Consider the following 20,873-nt stretch of genomic DNA (forward strand, 5'->3'; position numbering starts at 1 on the left):
TCTGAGCTTCTATGCTTGTACTGAACCTCTGTCTTGCATAGCTTCAACTAACTTGTCCTCTCCGGGGAGCCCGCCCCGCCTTAAATACCCGCCAGGGCGGTAGCGTGCCCAGAAAGGGAGGATGCGAGTTCCAAGGCGCCATAAATGGAAAGCAACCATCATGGGCTGCTGCGCGAGGTGACGGGGAGGGTTGAAAACACACCCCCGTCCGGTCTTATAGGTCATCATGCCGTTCTTCAACGGGCGCCGTGGGGTGGGCCCACCGGGCAGCCACCGAGCAGCCCGGCATGCCCGCCCAGTCAGAGCAGGCTTGACACAGCAGGGCGGTAGGCGGGGCGCCTTGGGCTTCGTGATGTTATCCCGAGGCGCGCCAGATGTCCCGCGATGGGACACGTGCATTAAATGTCCCCACGCCTCCCTGCCAGGCCATGGCAGGGACTGACAACAAGCATGGAGGAGCAGTTAGAGGTGACAGACCACGCGCCCTCTTAAATGCAGCATCGGACCTTTCACTGGTTGACACCTCATCGCTGGACCTCTGTGGGGGCCATCGGCGAAGGACTTCTTTGGCCCTCGGGGAACCAAGTGCTCGGGGACCACTGTGCACAGCCCCGAGCACTCTCTCCTGGATATGCCCTTTCTTGGTCCTCGGGGAACCGAGTGCTCGGTGGCCACTGTTCACGACCCCGAGCACTCTCTCCCGAAAGGGACTTTCCTTGGGTCCTCGGGGGACTCGGGCGCTCGGGGGCCACTGTTCGCAGCCCTGAGCACCCTCTTCTCAGTACTTAGCTTTTCTGGTCATCGGGGGACTTGAGTGCTCGGGGGCCACTGTTCGCAGCCCCGAGCACTTGGTCTTCTCGGGTCATCGGGGAACTCGGGTACTCAGGGACCACTGTTCATGGCCCCGAGCACCCTCTCCTGGGACTTAGTCTTCTCGTACCTCGGGGAGATAATCCCCGCGGGAGGGTGCCACATGGCAACCTGCTGATCTGGCCTCGGGACTCGGGGACACCTGGTTCCTATGTCACCGATAATACTTCTCCCATTAATTTGGATCATATGTGTCTAATGTGATAAATATGCTTTATGTACGTTATGCATGCGTTCGAGTTGATGTTGGGTTTATGATGGGTGGAACCTATGTTGATGCACTAATTCTCCTGTCGTGAATAATTGTTGATCTATATCCTTATAGCCTAGGTTTAATATGATATTGTCTAATTTAAAATATTATTCGTGATGCTTAGTAAGTGCCCAGGTCCTCGGTAGAAATCGAATGTTTCATCGTTCGCGAGCATATGCTTTAATTAATTGTACAATGATGGGTTGATGGTGTTGGTTAGATGAGTGGTGAGGATGAAACGAGATGTGGGCGGTGTTAGGGGTGTTTCTCCTGCCCGGATGTGGAGTTCCCCTGGATAGATCGGGAGAGGAACCCGGATACCGTAGACCGTTTGCATCGTTTAAGTACCGATTGTTGTTATAGTTAGCTCTAGCACTTACCGTACTTACCACATGTCATTCTAATAGTAAGACAAGCCGAATACCTCTTAGTTGTGATCATTTGGGCATGAACATTGACGATGTGAGCAGACAGGCTCGTAGAGACACTTGTGGTTGCTCCGAGAGTTAACCAAATAGGGATCTGCACCAAGCGATGCACGATTCAAATGGTTGGAACTTATTGGGAAATGTTAACATGAGTACCCCTTATATAGATCTGTGTGGTCATGCAAACTGTATGGTCCTCAACTCTTGTGGGTAAAATTGTACCCCCCCTACAAGGTGTAAAAACATTTCAAAATGTCGTGCTCTAGATCATGAGTATGCTTCTGTCTCTTTGCAGCAGTCGTAGAGTTATGAATGTGGATTGATGTGGTTGATGGATTGAGATAGTGCTTTGCATATATTTTCCTATGGTTACTTTTACATTATGTTTAGTTGATGTTTATAGTCTAGTTTTTTACTTCGGTAAAGTATAGATGCTCACACATGTTTATGTCAAATTTGCTTTCGCATATGAATTTACTTAACCATATGGTTGTATTCTTACTAACATCCCAGTGCATAATCCTTGTAGTCGGATTATTTATAAGTGTTCATTATGGATTAAGTCTTGTGAGTACCTTCGTACTCACGCTGCTATTTCAGGTGCTACCGACGAGAAGTTGTTCTTTGGCTAGTTTACGCCCGCCGAGGGTGGTGGTGGGCATCAGTAGTCAACTACTCGGAGGTTATGCTTTTGTGATGGAGTCTAAGGGCATATGGCTCCATCTTTAGTTGTATAGTTTTTAGTCTTCCGCTGCGTAGTTTCTTTTGTTGGTTAGGAGTTGAGTCAGTTTTTATCTCTGCTAGCTCTCTTTTGCTAAAATTATAATAACTTGGTAAATGCTTAAAACTTGTAATATAACTTTAATTGCTTGCTCTTTCTTAAACTGCATTGTGATGCTATATGTTGGAGAGGTATGTGTTCCGATCTTGAGCACAAAACACATGCTGAGACTACCGGGGTGATATTTTGATTAATTATTGTAGTGGTGATTATGCAAATGATCAACTTAATGATTAATTAGAATACTATATAGACGGTTTTTTACAACGTTGTATCAGAGCTTGGTTTAATGAAATAGCCTAAAAATACTTAGGATGTAGGTTAACAAGTGTGTCAAATCCACTAAAGCAACCCACTAAATTTTCTTTTATGCATCCTCATGATTAATATGTATGAACTCACTATACTATGCCCCTAAGTGTAACATATGCTTGGGTGATGCACTTGAATTGTTTGTTTATGCATTGTGTGATTTTCTCATTATGATACATTTGTTAATTATGTTGCATCAACGTATCCCGATAACAGCAAGTATCGGGGGCTCAACTGGTGCGAGGTAGAGGCCCGGTGTGTTCCATACGATGATGGTAAAAATGAACATGTTAGCAATAATGTATGAACATCCACCATACGATGGTAGTTATGATCATCTACCCATGTGACGATTACATGGGATGTCTCGTAAGGTGACAGTACAAGAAGTGAATACGTGGGCAACCACGTATGAAACGTCGTTTGTGCGGTGAGTTGCACAAGCATCATTTGCGCGAATACTTATTCTCTTCGTGCAAAAGGTGATGTATGTGTTTGTGATGATTGTTTGGGGAGATAGGCATTCGGAAAAGAAACGTGAAGATAAGGATCGAGCACATGTTTTATTGTTCATTTTGCACCATACCTTTGAACATGTATTTTCCTTGATATATGATGTCTTAGTGCGCATCACTTGTTTGAATCTGACATAGCAAAGATAACATTGAGCTATGTCGGAATTTGACCTTTTCCCTCTCTTTTATCTTATCGCCACAATAGGGTGAGCACATGTCAAAATCTTGGAGATCGTCCCAAGGGTTCCAATGAGAATAACCCCGTGCCGCCCCCATCGCTGAGTATAACAGATGTGTTGATGCAGATAGAGCAAAACCGTCAAGCTCAAATTGCTCTCCTTGAGGCCCTCGTGTGCAACACGACCCCTCATATAGGAGGTGGGGCCGGACGCCGAGATTACTTCGCAGATTTCCTCCAAACTCAGTCGCCCACTTTCACACATGCTGAGAACCCGCTCGATGCGGATCATTGGTTTTGCACCATCGAGCAGAAGCTTGCTCTCCTTCGGTGCGAGGACCATGAGAAGACACTCTTCACCGCCCATCCGCTCCAAGGTGCGGCTAGTGCTTGGTGGACCAACTATTTGGCCCTGCACCCCACAAATCACCGGGTGTCTTAGGCGGAGTTCCGCTAGGCATTCCGGGATTTTTATATTCCCAAGGGTTCGATGGAGATCAAGAGGCGGGAGTTTATGAATCTCAAGTAGGGAGGCAAGCCTGTGATGGAGTACGTGCATGTGTTCAATCACTTGGCATAGTATGCTCTGGAAGAGGTCGGCGCCGATGAGAAGCAACAATATCGCTTTGTGAATGACCTCACTTCCAAGATGCAAGATCGTCTCTCGGTGCATGAGTTTGTCGACTTTAACAACTTGGTGAGCACCTCTCTCACAGTGGAGTTCAAGATGAAGAACCATCAAGAAGAGAAGAAGTGCAAGAGGACTTTGTCACTTTCTATGGGCGGGAGCTCTCAACACCCGCGTGCAGAGAGTCAACCCCCTCAATCCCACATGACGGCTTTGGCTACTTTGCGGCCAATATGGATAGTGTGGCATCCAACTTTTTTCACTCCGGAAGGACAACCTCCACGACCCACGGGGTCTCAAGACAAGTATGGGTGTGTCAGGCACTTTACGCGGGAATGCCCATTCCTGAAGCCCGGAGCCGCGGTGAATGCTCTAAGGCCATCACCACCCACGCAATCCTCCCATCAAGCCTTGAAGACTGCGTAAGTCCCTAAGCACGGTCGTATCAACTACACCACCATCGAAGAAGCTCAAGAGGGTGCAAATGTGTTGATGGGTACATTGCTTGTGAATTTTAATTCTATTGTCGCTCCTGCAGTTGTTCTTTTTGATTTTGGAGCTTCTCACTCATTCATAACAACGAGTTATACTCAACATCACAAGCTAAAAGTTAGCACCACCTCTACACTTTATCTCATAGACGCACCCGGAACCAACCTTCTTGTTAATCAATGTGTAACTAAAGTATTGGTTATTATCTATGAGATGTCCTTCGGTGCAAATTTATTGGTAATAGACTCCAAAGGGGTAGATATCATTTTGGGAATGAATTGGCTTACCAAGAATAAGGTTGACATTGATTGTGCTCAGCGGATCGTCACCTTTAATGGTCTATCCGAAGCCCAGATTCGTGTGAAGCTCAATGACATAAATCCTTGTGTTTGTGCCCTGAAGGTTATCACAGCCACGAATTTTTCGATTATTCTAGTCGTGTGTGATTTTCCTGATGTCTTCCTAGAAGAATTACCAGGAATGCCACCTGATCGAACGTGGAGTTCTCCATTGAGCTATTGCCCGGTACGGCCCTGATTTCAAGGAGGTCCTATCGAATGCTGTTGAATGAGTTAGCGGAATTGAAGAAGCAAATTTTGGAATTACTTGCGTAGGGTTTCATTCGTCCGAGCTCCTCACCTTGGGGATGCCTGACACTCCTTGTCAAGAAGAAGAATGGTACTATGCGGATGTGTGTTGAATACCGTTCGTTGAATGCCATCACAATCAAGAACAAGTATCCACTTCCACGGATTGATATCATGTTCAATCAATTGATCGGTGCACCTTATGTACTCCAAGACGGAGGAAGAACATGCAAAGCACCTTTGTGTTGTTCTTGGCCGCCTTCGAGGTTAGGAACTCTATGCCAAGTTCAGAAAGTGCGAGTTCTGACTCAAGGAAGTTACTTTTCTAGATCATGTATTGTCTTAAAATGGTGTTGCAGTTGACTCGAGCAAGGTACATGATGTGCTCAATTGGGTGGAGCCCAAGAATGTCATCGACATCTAGAGTTTTCTCGGACTTGCGGGTTATTACCGTTGGTTCATCGAGAATTTCTCCAAAATTGCTAAGCCCATGACTGAGTTGTTGAAGAAAGGAAGTGTATTTGAGCGGTCGAGTGAATGTGAGTCAGCTTTCCAAACCTTAAAGAAACTGCTCACGACCGCTCCTTTTCTCGTTCAGCTTGAGGTGGACAAGGGTTTGGCATCTATTGTGATGCTTCCTGCATAGACCTCGGATGTGTACTTATGAAAGAGGGCAGAGTTGTGGCTTATGCCTCACATTAGTTGAAGCGTCATGAAGAGAACTACTCAACTCACGACTTAGAACTTGCGGCAGTTGTGCATACCTTGAAGATCTGGCGCCACTATCTACTAGGAAATTTATGTTGTATCTATACGGATCACAAAAGTCTCAAATAAATCTTCACTCAAGCCGATCTGAATATGAGATAACGAAGATGGCTTGAGTTGATCAAGGATTAATAGCTAGAAGTGCACTATCATCCTAGCAAGATGAATATGGTCGCTGATGCACTAAGTCGAAAGGCTCGATGCAATTGTCTTATGGTCTCGCCTAAGAATTCCACCCTTTGTGATGATTTTAGGAGGCTTGAACTTGAAATGGTCTCGGAGGGGTTTCTTGCTAACCCGGAAATCAAATCCACCCTCCTCGACCAAATTAAGGGAGCTCAGAATAAAGATGATGACATGGAAAGGATTCGTGATAAACTCAAGGAGGGACAAGCCAAGTGATTTACTCAAGATGATGAGGGCACTCTGTGGTTCAAGAAGAGACTGGTGATCGCCAAAGTTCTAGAGTTGAGGAAGATGATTTTGGATGAAGCCCATGATTCATTACTGTCTATCCACCTGTGGAATACCAAAATGTATCAAGAATTGAAGAAGAGGTTCTGGTGGACTCGCATGAAGCGAAAAATTACCTGTTATGTCTCTGAATGTGATGTCTATCAAAGAGTGTAGGTTGAACACCTCAAGCTGATTGGTGTACTTCAACCTTTGCCTATTCCCTCCTGAAAGTGGGATGAGATCGGTATTTACTTCATCATTGGATTGCCGAGGACTTCTCAAGGCTATGACTCAATTTGGGTCATTGTAGACCGACTGAAAAAGTCTGTTCATTTCTTGCCTGTCAAGATCACATAGTCAGTCAAGCAATATGCGAAGCTATATCTCACTCAAATTGTTTGCCTTCATGGGATTTCAAAGAAGATCATCTCTGATCGAGGCACCCATTTCACCTCATTTCTAGAGGAGCCTTCATGAAGCCATGGAAACCAAACTCTTCCACAACACCACTTATCATCCTCAAACCAATGGTCAAATCAAGAGAGTGAATCAGGTTCTGGAGGACATGTTGCAGGCTTGTGTCCTCACATATGGGAAGAAGTGGGAGATTTGTTTGCCATTTGTAGAATTCTCCTATAATAAAAGTTATCAGTCAAGCATTAAGATGTCACCATTCGAGGCTCTCTATAGCCGAAGATGCTAAACGCCATTAAATTGGTCCGAGTCCTGCGAAAGAGCTTTTCTAGGCCCAAATTTGGTCAAAGAGGCAGAAGAGCATGTCCCAACCATTTGTCGGTATCTCCTCACAGCTCAGTCTCAGCAGAAAAGCTATGACGATCGTCGGCGGCGTGAGCTGGAGTTCAAAATTGGAGATTTTGTCTATCTTAAGGTCTCTCCTCTTCGAGGAACGCAACGCTTTCAGATGAAGGGAAAATTAGCGCCCCGTTATGTTGGCCCTTTCCAGATTATTGCTAGCGTAGTGAGGTATCTTATCAGCTAGATCTACCTTCATCCCTTTTTGTCGTGCACAATGTCTTCCATGTCTCCTAATTGAAGAAATGAATTCAAGTCCCAACCGAAGTCATTGAAGTGGTGGTTCAAGAATTGCAACTGGATCTATCTTATTACGAGCATCCAATTCGTACTCTTTATGAGGCCTAACGAATGACATGTCGTTAATCAATTAAGTTCCTCAAAGTTTAGTGGAGTAATCACTCCGAAGATGAAGCGAAGTGAGAACGTGAAGATCGGCTTCGTGCCGATTATCCTGAGTTCTTCTCTAACATGTGAGTGTTACCTTAGTATTATCTCTCACAGCATGACCTAATTGATATTATCCGCATCTTTCCATTACCGCTCAACCATGATGTTCCTAGAGTTACCATACTCTCCCTGGCTCGTACCGAATCTCAGGACGAGATTTTTTAAGGGGGGAGGTTTGTCACGTCTCAAATCCGTAATCACATAATTAAGCATAATCATGCTTCTTAAGCATTATGTTTAATTTTATGTAATTTTATTTTGGAACGCTAGTGCAATTCGTTTAAAGTCAATCGGACAAGAGAAAGAATTTTGGGAGAGAAAAAAATGGAATTCACAGTTAAAATAGACCCTTTTCTCTACCACGTGTTCCCCACATGTGGCCACACCACCCATCTCTCCCTCTCTATGGGCAGCAGCCCAACCACTCCCTCAGTTCCCTCACTCCACTCCTGTGCTCCCTCTCTCCCTCAACCAGCCAAGACAAGGAGAGAAATTCCGCCTCTCACTCCCCTCTCATGCTCTCTCTTCTCCCTCGGATTTCTACCTCAAGAATCGAAGCCGATGTATGCATGTGCTATCCATGCATCCCTAGCTCATGAGCTTCCCATCCATCCAATTCATTTTTGTTTTTTCGAAGGATTCAAGCCGATTTTGATGTCTTTGGTGTTCTTGGTTGAAGAACGAGGAGCACCAGCGTTCTTCTTTTTCACCAAACGATTTCCTCTGTTTCCTTCATCATTCGGCGAACACCAACCTCGACAAGGACCCTTGGGTAAGTTCCCTAGGCATCCATGGCAAGAATCTGCAGTTTGGATGGTTGGGGTTCGAGTTTTGAGCTAGGGTTGTGGAGTTCTTAAGTTCTTGAGCTTCAGAGAAATTTAGGGATTTGAATGAATTTGAGCTAGAAAATCGAGTTGCTAGGTTGATCAGTGAGTTCTAGACTCTATAAACTCTCCCAAACATGTTCTCCTTTGGTTTGGAGAGGCTCGCAAATCAAATCGGCTGAGATTTCCCCCTTGAAGCAGCCTCTCTGGATAACCCGGATAATCTGGATTGACTCAAATAGTCCGAGTAAACCTGGAGAAACCCCATTGAATTGTCTTTAGAAATCGTTAGGGTTTAGGGTGCAATTTAAGTCTAGAACCCTTTAGATAGGGCATATACATGTTGATGTAACATAGATTTAGCATGCAAGTTGAGTCAGCTAGGGAAAACACTTTAGAACTCAACTCAACCAGAACCCGAATAGTCCGGATTAACTCGGAGGGTTTGGGTAAATTCAATTTAAATTTAGCCGACAACCCTTACCCGAAGGTTCACCCGGAGGTTCCGGAACCCAGATACTCCAAGTTCAACCTGGTGTGTCCGGCCCAATCTGGAGTATCTGGACTCAACCCTGAGGTTCCGAGTTATTCCAAAAATGGCTAACCGAGAGCCCTCACCCAGAGGTTCACCCGAAGGTTCCGCAACCCAAATACTCCGAGTTCAACCCGGAGTCTCTGGCCTCCTATTACTCTTTCGGCATTGTTTAGATCGCAAGTTTCATTTTTCCTCCGTATGTCTTACACCTTTAGCTTGTTATTATGCATATTATAGCATACATTGTGCACTTCATTCATGCTCATCATTGCACATGTTCTTCTTTAGTGAACGAAGAACCAGAGCATGTCGCGACCATGGTTGAAGGTGACGCCAATCTAACCGAGTTTTGTGAGTGTTGTGCATGTAGCATAAGGCAAACCCTATAGCAGCAAGACAAGCATCTAAGCATACTCTCCTATTAATTTGGATCATATGTGTCTATTGTGATAAATATGCTTTATGTACGTTATGCATGCGTTCGAGTCGATGTCGGATTTATGATGGGTAGAACCTATATTGATGCACTAATTATCTTGTCAGGAATAATTGTTGATTCGTATCCTTGTAGCCTAGGTTTAATATGATGTTGTCTAACTTAAAATGTTATTTGTGATGCTTAGCAAGTGCGCAATTCCTCGGTAGAAATTGAGGGTTAAATGTTTTGTTGTTCGCGAGTATATGCTTTAATTACTTGTACAATGATCACGATGATGGGTTGATGGTGTTGGTTGGATGAGTGGTGAGGATGAGACGAGATGTGCACGGTATTATGGGTGTTTCGCCTGCCCAGATGTGGAGTTCCCCTGAGTAGGCACAACTATAGAAAGGCTTATTTGTGCCCGTTCAAAAATGGCTTCATTGTCGGTTTTTCAACTGTCACTCTTAAATCGGCACTGATAGTGCCAATTATCAGTGCCGGTTTCCCACCCAGCACAAATGCTATATCCAGGCAATAAAAAAAGAGAAAAATGGCGGTAGAGGGAGCGGCATTCGAGCCAGCTCTAGCTCTCCAAGCTGGCTCGAATGCCGCTCCCGTTGTCGCCCTGTCATTGCCACTACCGCCGCCGCTCCTGTCGCCAGCTCTGACCATGTACTCATCTCAAACACAAGAATACAAGAACACAATCTCACCATATACACATCTCCACGGTACACAAGGATACAATCTCATTCATATACTCATCTCATCCAAATACTCATCTCTGCCGGTACACAAGAACACAATCTCATCCATATACTCATCTCAAACACAAGAACACAATCAAATCGTATAGAAAGAATACAAAGAGGGAGATCTAGTATGTGCTCAAGTTGCACGCCGCTCCTGCACCCGAGTCACACGCTGCTCAGAGGCTGGCCTTCGCCCGCTCCTACGTCCGAGCCACACGCCTTGCAAAGGCCGCCGCTTGGAGGTTAGCCTCCGCCCGCTCCTCTGCCTGAGCCACTAGTGCCCGAGCCGCAGGCCACTCGGAGGCTGGCCTTTGCCCGCTCTTGTGCTCTAGCCTCATGTTGCTCAGAGGCCAACCTGCGCCCTCTCCTACACCGGAGCCGCCCGCCGCCTAAGTCCGCTTGTGGTTGTGGAGGAAAGGAAAGAGGTAAGGGAGAGAGAGGAGGAGGAGGAGAAGAAGGACAGTGGTGCCCCCACATCAGGAGAGAGGAGGGGATCCAGTTTGAGAGAGAGAGAGAGAGAGAGAGAGAGAGAGAGAGAGGATGTCGGAGTGATGGCTGGGAACTCGTAGAGCTTGGCGCTCTCAATGAGCATGAGCTCGATGATTGGGCTACTTCTCTTCGGAGGCAAAGGGACGGAGAGGGAGGAAGAGATAAGGTGGAGAAAGAGAGGGAGGGAGGAGACAAAGAGATAAAGGATGCGATCTGAGCCGAACGGACGCGAGCTGAGCCAAAACGCTATTTAATAGAAATTTTGGGTACCTGACTATCAGTGCCTGTTCTTAGCGATTCCATCATAGTTTACGCGTGGGAGTTTAAGAACCGACATTGATGCATCTTCTGTCATGGTTTTTGTTGAACCGGTATTGATGGTGCGCTACTTTTGACCCCTTCTGTATTAGTGAGGTCGGGAGAGGAACTCGGACACCGTAGACCGCTTTCATCGCTTGAGCACCAATCATTGTTGCAATTGGCTCTACCACTTACCGTACTTACCACATGTCGATCTAATGGTAAGACAAGCTGAATATCTTTGTAGTTGTGATCATTTAGGCTTGAACATCCACGGTGTGAGCGGGCGGGCTTGTAGAGACACTTGTGGTTGCTCTGGGAGTTAACCAAAGTGAGCTCTGTACCTAGTGATGCACGATTCAAATGGTTGGGGCTTATTGAAAAATGTTAGCATGAGTACCCCCTTATATGGACCTGTGTGGTTGTGAAACTGTATGGTCTTCAACTCTTATGGGTAAAGTTGTACCCCCTACAGGGTGTAAAAATATTTCAAAATGTTGTGCTTATAAGCATGCTTCTATCCATTTGCAGCAGTCGTAGAGTTACGAATGTGGATTGATGCTATTGATGGGTTGAGATGGTGCTTTACATATATTATTCCTATGGTTCCTTTTACATTATGTTTAGTTGATGTTTATAGGCTAGTTTGTTACTTTGGTCAAGTATAGATGCTCACACATGTTTATGTCAAATTTGCTTTCGCATATTTGACATAACTTAACCATGTGGCCGTATTCTTGCCAATATCCCAATGCATAATCCTTGGAGTCGTGCTATTTATAAGTGCCCATTATGGATTAAGTCTTGCAAGTACTTCGTACTCACACTGCTATTTCAGGTGTTACCGATGAGGAGGAGTTGGTCTTTGGCTACTTCACGCCCACCGAGGGTGGTAGCGGGCATGAGTAGGCAACTACTCAAAACTCGTGCTTTTGTGATGGAGTCTAAGGGCATATGGCTCCATCCTTCTTTTGTTATATAGTCTTTAATCTTCCACCGTGTAGTTTTTTTATTGGTTAGGAGTTGAGTCGGTTTTTATCTCCTCTTAGCTCTCTTTTGCTGTAAATTGTAATAACTTGGTAAATGCTTAAGAACTTATAATATAGTTTTAATTACTTGATCTTTCTTAAACTATGTTGTGATGCTATATGTTGGAGAGGCATGTGTTCCGATCTTGGGCACAAAACACGTGCCGGGCAATCGGGGTGGTATTCTGATTAATCATTATATTTATGCAAATGATCGACTTAGTGATTAATTAAAATACTATCTGGATGATTCCTTACAACAGTGGTCGGCTCACTAGGGTCGGGCTGGCTGGTGTTGCAGGTTGTGGAAGTTGGACTGGTCCACTGGGGCACGACCTCGACCGGCTGGGCTGGCCTAGCAAGTCGATGATGTGCACGCTAAGTCGCGACCTGCCTTGGTTGGGCTGTGTGGCGCAGAAGCGGGTCGAGCCACATGTGCGTGGGCGAGCCAGTAGAGCAAAGCGACAAAGGGGGAGCAACAGTGAGCAATCACGGCGAAGTAGCACTGGAGGGCTCGCCGAACTCATGCCCCCACCGATGATTCACAAAGAGAAATGGTCACCAAACCTCTACATGTGATGGGGATTCTGTTTGGGGGCTTAATGTCAGCCAACGACGGCTGGAGGGGTGTTTGACTATGGCCGGAGTGAAGCTAGGAGATAGAGCTCGACAGGAACAATAGAGAAGAGGAAAGGGAGGTGGGTTTGGCCAGCTAAAGGTTTCTACAGGTGCGGCATGATGTAGGGAATTCGGTAGGTGTCCAAGGGCTGATGGCCGGACCGTGGCCTGGCCGATGGCGTGCGGGTGAGGTATGGTGGTGCTTGGTCACCATGGAGGGGCACGTCGGCATGAGGCCAAAGGAAAAAATGTGTGCAATTGAAATGGGAGGGCGAGGGGAAGCTCACCGAGCTCGAAGTGGGAGAGGGCGGTGGTCAGTGGTGAAGTTTTGGCGGTGACAATGTCTGCACATCTTTGGTGTGCACGTGCTCTGGTCCAGCTTTTGGGCGAGATAGGGGTGGCACTAGGACGACAGGGAGCTCCTGGTACTCCTCGGCTGCTTGCGAGGGTAGAAACGACAACGACAAAGCTACAATGATGAGCAATGGTGACGACGGCGATGTTGTGGGAGTGGCAAGGCGGGGAAACTTCGAGGTGGGGGAACTGGGCTGCTCTATTTATTGAGGGAGAGGGATGAGCAGAGAGGCAGCGCAGAAATCCGTGACATCACATGGTTGTCGGTGAGTAGCGCGGCAGTGAGGTGGTGGGACGGTGCCCACCTTAATTCTCGTGGCATGGCCGCATTGCGCTGGCCACGCGCATGCGCGAGCGGGAAGTCGCGGGTGTCAGGTGGCTCGGTTGCGCTCAGAGGGAGCAGAGAGAGGGTAGAGAGAGCGAGAGCGCAGAGATGGCGAGAAAGTCACATACACATTGAATGCGCTGACCGTTGTGATGGCATGGCGAATAGCACGACGCGTTGCACTAGCAAGGGAGACGGCGTGAGCGCTCTAGCGGAGAGGGCGCATGTCGGATGGCCGACACATGTACGGTTGGGCTCGCACACGAGCGTGAGCAGGCTGGCGCGAACGGGGAGAGCTGAGCCGGTGGGTTGGTTTGCCAGGCCATGCAAAGAGAGGAGGGAAGATTAGGCTCGAGGAGAAAAATAAAGGAAAAAGAAAAGGGTTTTGAGATAAATTCAAATGAGGAATTTGAATTTGGATTTGAGTTAGGTCTTGGCATAAATCCAATTGGGGATATTTGAATTATAAGAGAGGAGCAAAGGTCTGAGATTTGGAAGATGATTTAAATAAAAAAGATTTGAATTCAAATTGGATTTGACCTAAATGGAATCTAAGAATAGATTTGAAATTGAGAGACATTCGATTTCAAATCTCCACTAAAGAACCACATAAACAATAAACCAAATGTACATGAATCAATTAATGCACGAAGAAGTTTAGAAATTAAGGTATTGCATTTTGGAATACTTAGTCAATTTAATATATATGAATATATACATACTAGTATATATATATATATATATATATATATATATATTCATATACATATTTTATTGATTTTATTTGGTTTAATTAATTACAAAATTTTAATTTAGAGTAAAATTTGCTATTAATTAATATTCTAAAACTCAGGATTTTACAGGTATATTCTCGTAAGATATAGAGTCTATTTCACAGAGTTCCATGTGACATCCCAAATTCTTAATCACGCATTTAAACAAAATCATGCTTCTTAAGCATTATGCTTAATTTTGTGTAATGGTAATTCGGAATGCTAATGCACTTCGTTAAAAATCTTTTGGATAAGAGAAGGAAAATTGGGGGAGAAAAGAATAAAAAAACTTTGGAATTACCCATTTTCTCTAACACGTGGGCCCCACACCTCACCCACTCCCTCTCTCAAGTGGGCAGCACCCCACCTGCCCTCTCTCTCTCCTCTCCTCACTCCCCACGTCCCCACCGAGCTGCAGCAGTAGTAGCTCCCCCTCTCACTCTCCTACTCAAGCACACTCTCTCTTTTCTCCCAAAATCCGAACTCAAGTAGAGGATTCAAGGTATGCATATGGTACCATTGCATTCTCTAGCTCATGAGCTACTCATCTATCCGATCCATTTTCGTTTTCATGGTAGAATCGAGTAGTTCTTGAAGTTCTTGGCATTCTTAAGCTTTTTGGAGCAAAAATAGAGTTTTAGTCGAAAATGAACTCTAGAGTCGTGTTGATAGTTGATGAGTAAGTTCCAGGACCCTTAAACTATCTCTAACATGTTCCCTTTAGTATTAGAAAAGATCACAACTCGAATCAACCAAAATCCACTCGAGAACAGTTTTTTTGGGCTGGCCCGGATATTCCAGACTCACCCGGAGACTCCGGGTTCAGCAGAAATAGTCCGTTGAATTGTGTTCAAAATTGGTTAGGGTTTAGGGTGCGAGATTGGCTTTGAGCCTTTTGGATAGGGCATATGCACGTTTGTGTCGCACAGATTTGTAAAGTGAGTCAAATCACCCGAGGGAAAAATCGTAAAGAACCCAAGTCTGCATCACTCGGATAATCCGTTCAAACCCAAAGACTCCGGGTAGTTATGTAGTCGTGTAGCCAAGAGCTTCATTCAGAACCTCACTCGGAGTGTCCGGCACATCCCGGATAGTCCAGACCAACCCGAAGGTTCTGGGTTAAGTTAGAGTAGTGGCTAACCAAGAGCCTTCAGATAGCCCAGATACTCCGGAACCCAGATGTTTTGGATTCACCCGGATACTCCGAGCCAGTGAAATAAAAAGCAGCAACCGAGCGCCTCTTCCGGAGGTTCACCCGAAGGATCCGAACTTGGATACTCCGAACTAATCTGGATACTTCGGATGGCTGTTATTTTCCGATTTTCATTTAGATCATCTAGTATTGTGTTGATTCGCATATCTTATACTTCTAGCATGCTGTTAAGCTTTGTGACATACCTTTTTGCACTTCATTCATACTCATTGCATTGCACGCATTGATCCTTTTTAGAGAGTGTTGATCCGTCTATCCCAGAGGCCGAGGACGGTCCCGAGGCGCCCCACCTATTTGAGCCATTGCATCTAGGCAAGCAACTAAGCATATTCATCCCTCTTGTGAAATTTGGTAAGTCTAAAAATTATGAAATATGCTTATGTATGTATGCATGCTTAGTGAGTCAATGTCGGGTACCAATGGGTAGAACCTATGCCGATTGCATTCTTCTACTTTGAATACTTGTGTATTTACATTCCTTGTAATCGTGAGATGTTGTCAATGTCTAGGTATGAGTTCAACTCATATGCTTAGCCATGCTTAGGTCATTAAGTAGAAGTCGAACGATGGCTCATCCCGTTGTTCGTGAGCATAGGACCTTATTATGATTTCATACACTTGTTCAGGTTGAGATGGTTGTATGAGTGGTGAGTATGAGACGAGGTGTGGGCGGTGCTACGAGGTGTTTTGTGTTGCCCGGATGTGGAGTTCCCCTGGGTAGGTCGGTAGAGGAAACCGGACACCGTAGACCACTTTACTCCAGTTAAGCACCGATCGTCGTCGTTGTTGACTTTAGCACTTACCTTACTCACCACATGTCGATCTAATAGTAAGGCGAGTTGAATACCTTCGTAGATGTGGCTTTTTGGGCGTGGACATCGACGGTGTGAGCGGGCGGGCTTGTAGCGGTACTAGTTTGCTCCTGGAGTAGTTCTAGTACCGCCGCGCCGAGCGATGCATGATCCAAACAATTGGGGCTGGTTGGGAAAGGTTGTCACAATTACCCCCTTGTGTGCACTTTGGCCGGTGGCACAAGCCGAATGGTCCTCGTGTCGTGTGGGTCCAGGAGTATCCCCTGCAGGGTGTATAAACAGTTTGAATTGTCGCGGTCTCGGTCATGAGCATGCTTCTGTCCATCTGCATCGGTCGTAAAGTTTCGAGTTTGGTTTGTTGTTCGGTATGTGGGAGATGGTGATGTTGGTTCTTGTTACTTATTGATACACATGTTGGTTACAGTTACACTTGTTCAGTTGTTAGTTGTAGGGTAGTTTTCATATATTTTGGTTAAGTTTCAGTCGCTCACACATATGTCTAGGATGCTTAGTGCATATGTTTTACCTAATATGTGGCTCATCCTTGCTAATGATCAATGCATAATCCTTGGAGTCGAGCTATGTATATGTGCTCTATATGGTTTAAGTCTTGCGAGTAACTTCGTACTCATGCCTGCGCTTTTAGGTACTCCTGCTGCTAAGAAAAAGACTGTTTTTTGCTACGTCGTGCCTGCCGATCAGGGTGAAGGGCAAGAGTAGTGCACCATACTCTGAAAGTGGTGTTTTTGAGACGGTGCCTAAGGGCATGCGGTGCCGTTCTCTTTTGTTGTTTATAAGTTTAACTTTCCGCTGCGTAGTTCTTTTGTGGTTAGGAGTTGAGAGGTTTTGTCTCATCCTAGCTCGTTTTTGTTGTAAATTGTTGAGATCAGTTGCATGCTTAATACTTGTAATATAAATATTTATTACTCACTCTTTATTAAGCTATGTTTTGATGTACATGTTGGAAGGCATGTGTTCCGATCCTTGGGCATAAAACACGTGCGAGACTACCGGTGCGGTATTTTGTTTAATCACTGAAGTTATGATCGTGTCAGTGATCAACTTAGTGATTAATTAGAATACTGTTTGGACGGTTCCTCACATTCCAATTCTAAGATTCGTGAATAAAGTGGTTTAATCATTTACTTTCAATTTAAAATACAAATAAGATGTTTCACTTAAGCATCTTAAGTAGCTAAGTCCACCCACAATTCTAGCTGGTAAGTTTGCCCAACAGACCCACAGAATAACAAAATATAGGTCCAAGTGTTAAACCAAAATTTCAGGGATGAATGTATCTAACAAATAGGAACTATATCATACTTAATTCTAGTTCGGTAACTTTGATATTGTATAAATTTGCTGAAATTGAATTGCATTGAAACAGTGAGCTACAGCATTGTAAATTTTAATCCTAAAACCATGCAGAAAAAGATACACGGTTAGAATTGCAAAAAAAAAAAAAAAACCATGAAAAACAATCCATACTTGCGTATGAGAGCAATGCTTATGGTTTTCCCTAAAATTATGACTTTGTTTGCAGAAATTAAATTGACCCAAAACTGTTCGCTATAGCAAAGCAAAATTTGAGCCCGAACAATGTAGTGAACCTTCAAAGATAACCGGAGAGAACAAGGAGGAACAAAGGGTCATGCAAGCATGAGTGGTTGAGGTATCTAGAAATTACATAATTTTGCAGAAAAAAATGAAATATCCCTGAAACCGTGAAATATAGCAAGGTAAATTTTGACCCTAAGCCACAAACGGAATTTCACAAATTAGCCAAAAAAAAAAACAGTGAGCTACAGAAAGGCAAAATCAGCATTTGAACAATTAAGTGGCATTTCGAGGGAAAAAGTGACTGTCAACAGTGAAAAAATGTCATGCCTACATCCGATAACTGTATAGTTGAGTTACCTTGATACTAAATGAATTTTGTAGAAACCAAAATTGCACTCAGTAGTGAACTGTAGCATGATGATTTTTAATGACAACTGTGAAGCCAAAATTCACAAAATATCGATGAAGCTTCAGCAATATTATTGCATACCTGTATCTCGGATCAATTCCAAAACTTTCAGCTATAGCACGATAAAAATGGATCCAAATATCTTTACTACTTAAAAAGTACGGAATGGTTCTCGCATCAGACAGGATGTCCTGCCTTCCACTAGCTGCCCTCGCAAATGTTTTTCCAGCAGATCGCACAGTGCTCGCGCTCGTGCTCCCGCTCCAAACCCTACCCAACCACCGGATCCAGAGATCCCGTGCGGAGGCGGAGGCGGAGGCAGACCCCGCACCCACCCCCACCCACTAATGGTGCCTCGTCCTCGGCCCTGATTCGATCCGCCACCACGCCCATGGATTCCACCAGGAGCTAGCTCCAGAAGCTGCAGCCGCGGGATAAGGACAAGGAGCAGGGCAAGCGTGCAGCGACGCCGTTGCCCACCGGCAGCTCCGCGAGGATGGCCACGGCCGGGGAGGAGGTGCTGCCCATTGCCACCAAGTAGAAGGTGGCGGCAGCCAAGCTGTATATCGAGAACTACTACAAGGTGCAGATGAAGTTGCTCCAGGAGTGCAAGGAGAGGTCAGTCCAGCCCCTTCCCACTCCGCTCGCGGCTTAGAAATGGCAATGTGTGTGCCTAGGTTGGGATTTAAGCAGGGAAAATATTGGCGCGGAGTGGATATATCAGATTGGAGTGGAGTTATAGATTAGCGCCGGCAAACTAGACTTTTGGTTGTGATGTGAGCGCGAGTAGCTATGCTGCATTGTAGCAGCGCCGTCTCTAGGAATCTAAGACCCCGGTGCGAAATACAAAATGAGCTCTAAAATTAGAAAAATCATATAACCAAATCAACCTTTCACTTAATTATATAACTTCAATACATATTATTTTTTACAATACTTAGGAATATATCAAATATTAATATTAAAATAGTAAAGGTAGTACTCAAGTAATAAACTGATCTTATGTTCTACTGAAAAGTATCATCCTTTTAGTATTTCTTGAAATGAAATATTCAATTATATCTTCATACTTAATCTTCTCCAAAACATCATTTTTAAGTGCTATTATCGTCAATCCATTAAGCCTTTCTTATGTCATAGTAGAGCGCAAGAAGTAATTCAACACATAAGTTTAGAAAAGCTTCTTTCCGCAGATGCAACAATCACAGGAATGGTTAACAAAATTCTATATACAATAACGACATTAGACAAACAACCTAACTATTTCAAATACTTTAGAATATCAAGAGAGCTCATAGATTTCTTAATAAGATCCTGAATGAACTTTAACTCCATATACAATTCTGTTCTATCAATATCTGAATGTTCTCCACTCTTAAATGCAACCTCAAAATTAACAGAGGAAGAAAACAAACTCTTATCATCTAATATCAGAATTAAATAAGAAACAAAAGTATTTTCAGAAATTAACACGAACAGATATAAACGAAAGCGGAACAGGCCACAGGCTACAGGCCACGAGCCACGATCGAAAATTAAATATATACTTAATCAAATTAATTAGGATTTAAAATCCCAATTATTTGAAGACCCTGTGGGACCGCCCATGTTACCCTGCCACTGGACGGGCCTGATTGTAGTGGAATGTACTCATATTACTACTCCTGAATTACCAGGTTACTAGCTACTAGCTCGAGTTAGCTACTTTGCAGAGAATAAACTGGGTGTTCTAATCAGTTGTTTTCAGTCCTATGTATTCATCGCTGCTTGCAAGTTTGAAGAAAGCATGCCATTATGGAAGCTTACAAAAGTTTGCCATATGAAGCGCTGCTACGTTGATCATCACTTAGCCTTATAATCATGTTGCATGTAGAATTTGAACGAGTAGATATCAAACAGGGTTAGGAAATTCTCGTGGCAGATTCCTCCCAGCCTATTGATGACAACATGGGACTATCCCAATAATTCATAATTGCCTAATGCAAAATATAGCTATGCTATCATGCTTGAATTTGTTATCACGAGTCTTAACTATAAGTACATAATTTTGCAGTATCTCGCTATCATGCTTGATGTCATCTTATCCAGTTTTTGGTGTTATTTATTATATTATAATTTGAGTGTTAAAAGGAGCAACCATGCTCACTCTCAAATTCACAAAATTACTATGTTAATCAGAAAAAAGAAAATGATCTAAACCACTCATTGTTATAAACATATAACGGTTTAGATTAAATCAAAGAGTCCATATTAAATACGATAAATAAATAGCTAAATTCGAAATAAAAAAACTATAGAAAATTAGCAGTTTGATTTTCATATGATTTGGGAAGCAAAATATATAAATAATAAAGAGTCCAAATAAAATAAAATAAATAATAATTGAAATTGGGGTTAGAATAGAAAAAAGAAGGTTCCATATCAAATATAATCTTAAAAAAAATCAAATACCTAAATGAAGAGTCCATATAAAGTATAGTTAATCAATAGCTAAAATTCAAAATAATAAATAATGATTTTTTTCAAAATTCTTACTACGATAAGAGATTAAGAAGTACTGTGTAGCTTAAGGTCATCACATCAAACGGACAATATGCAAGGCACAACACATAGACAAAACAAATATATTCTAATTTTAGTTGGATTGCCTACACCTAACACATGATTTTGGCAATTGATCAATATATATATATATATGAATTGACCAATACATGTATAAGATCTGTAATTTTCTCTTCCACTAACATAATTTTTATCTCTTCCTCTAATTTTATACATTTTGTAACTAAATGACATTAACCCCATACACCTGACGTATGATTTTGACAGTTGATTAAAAAGTATACGAATTGAACCAATACATGTATAAGATTCGGGTAAAGTTTGGAGCATAAATAATTTTCTCATCAACTAACATAATTTTTATCTC

The sequence above is a fragment of the Phragmites australis genome, chromosome 10 (assembly GCF_958298935.1).
Source record: "Phragmites australis chromosome 10, lpPhrAust1.1, whole genome shotgun sequence".
NCBI classification, from domain to species: Eukaryota; Viridiplantae; Streptophyta; class Magnoliopsida; order Poales; family Poaceae; genus Phragmites; species Phragmites australis.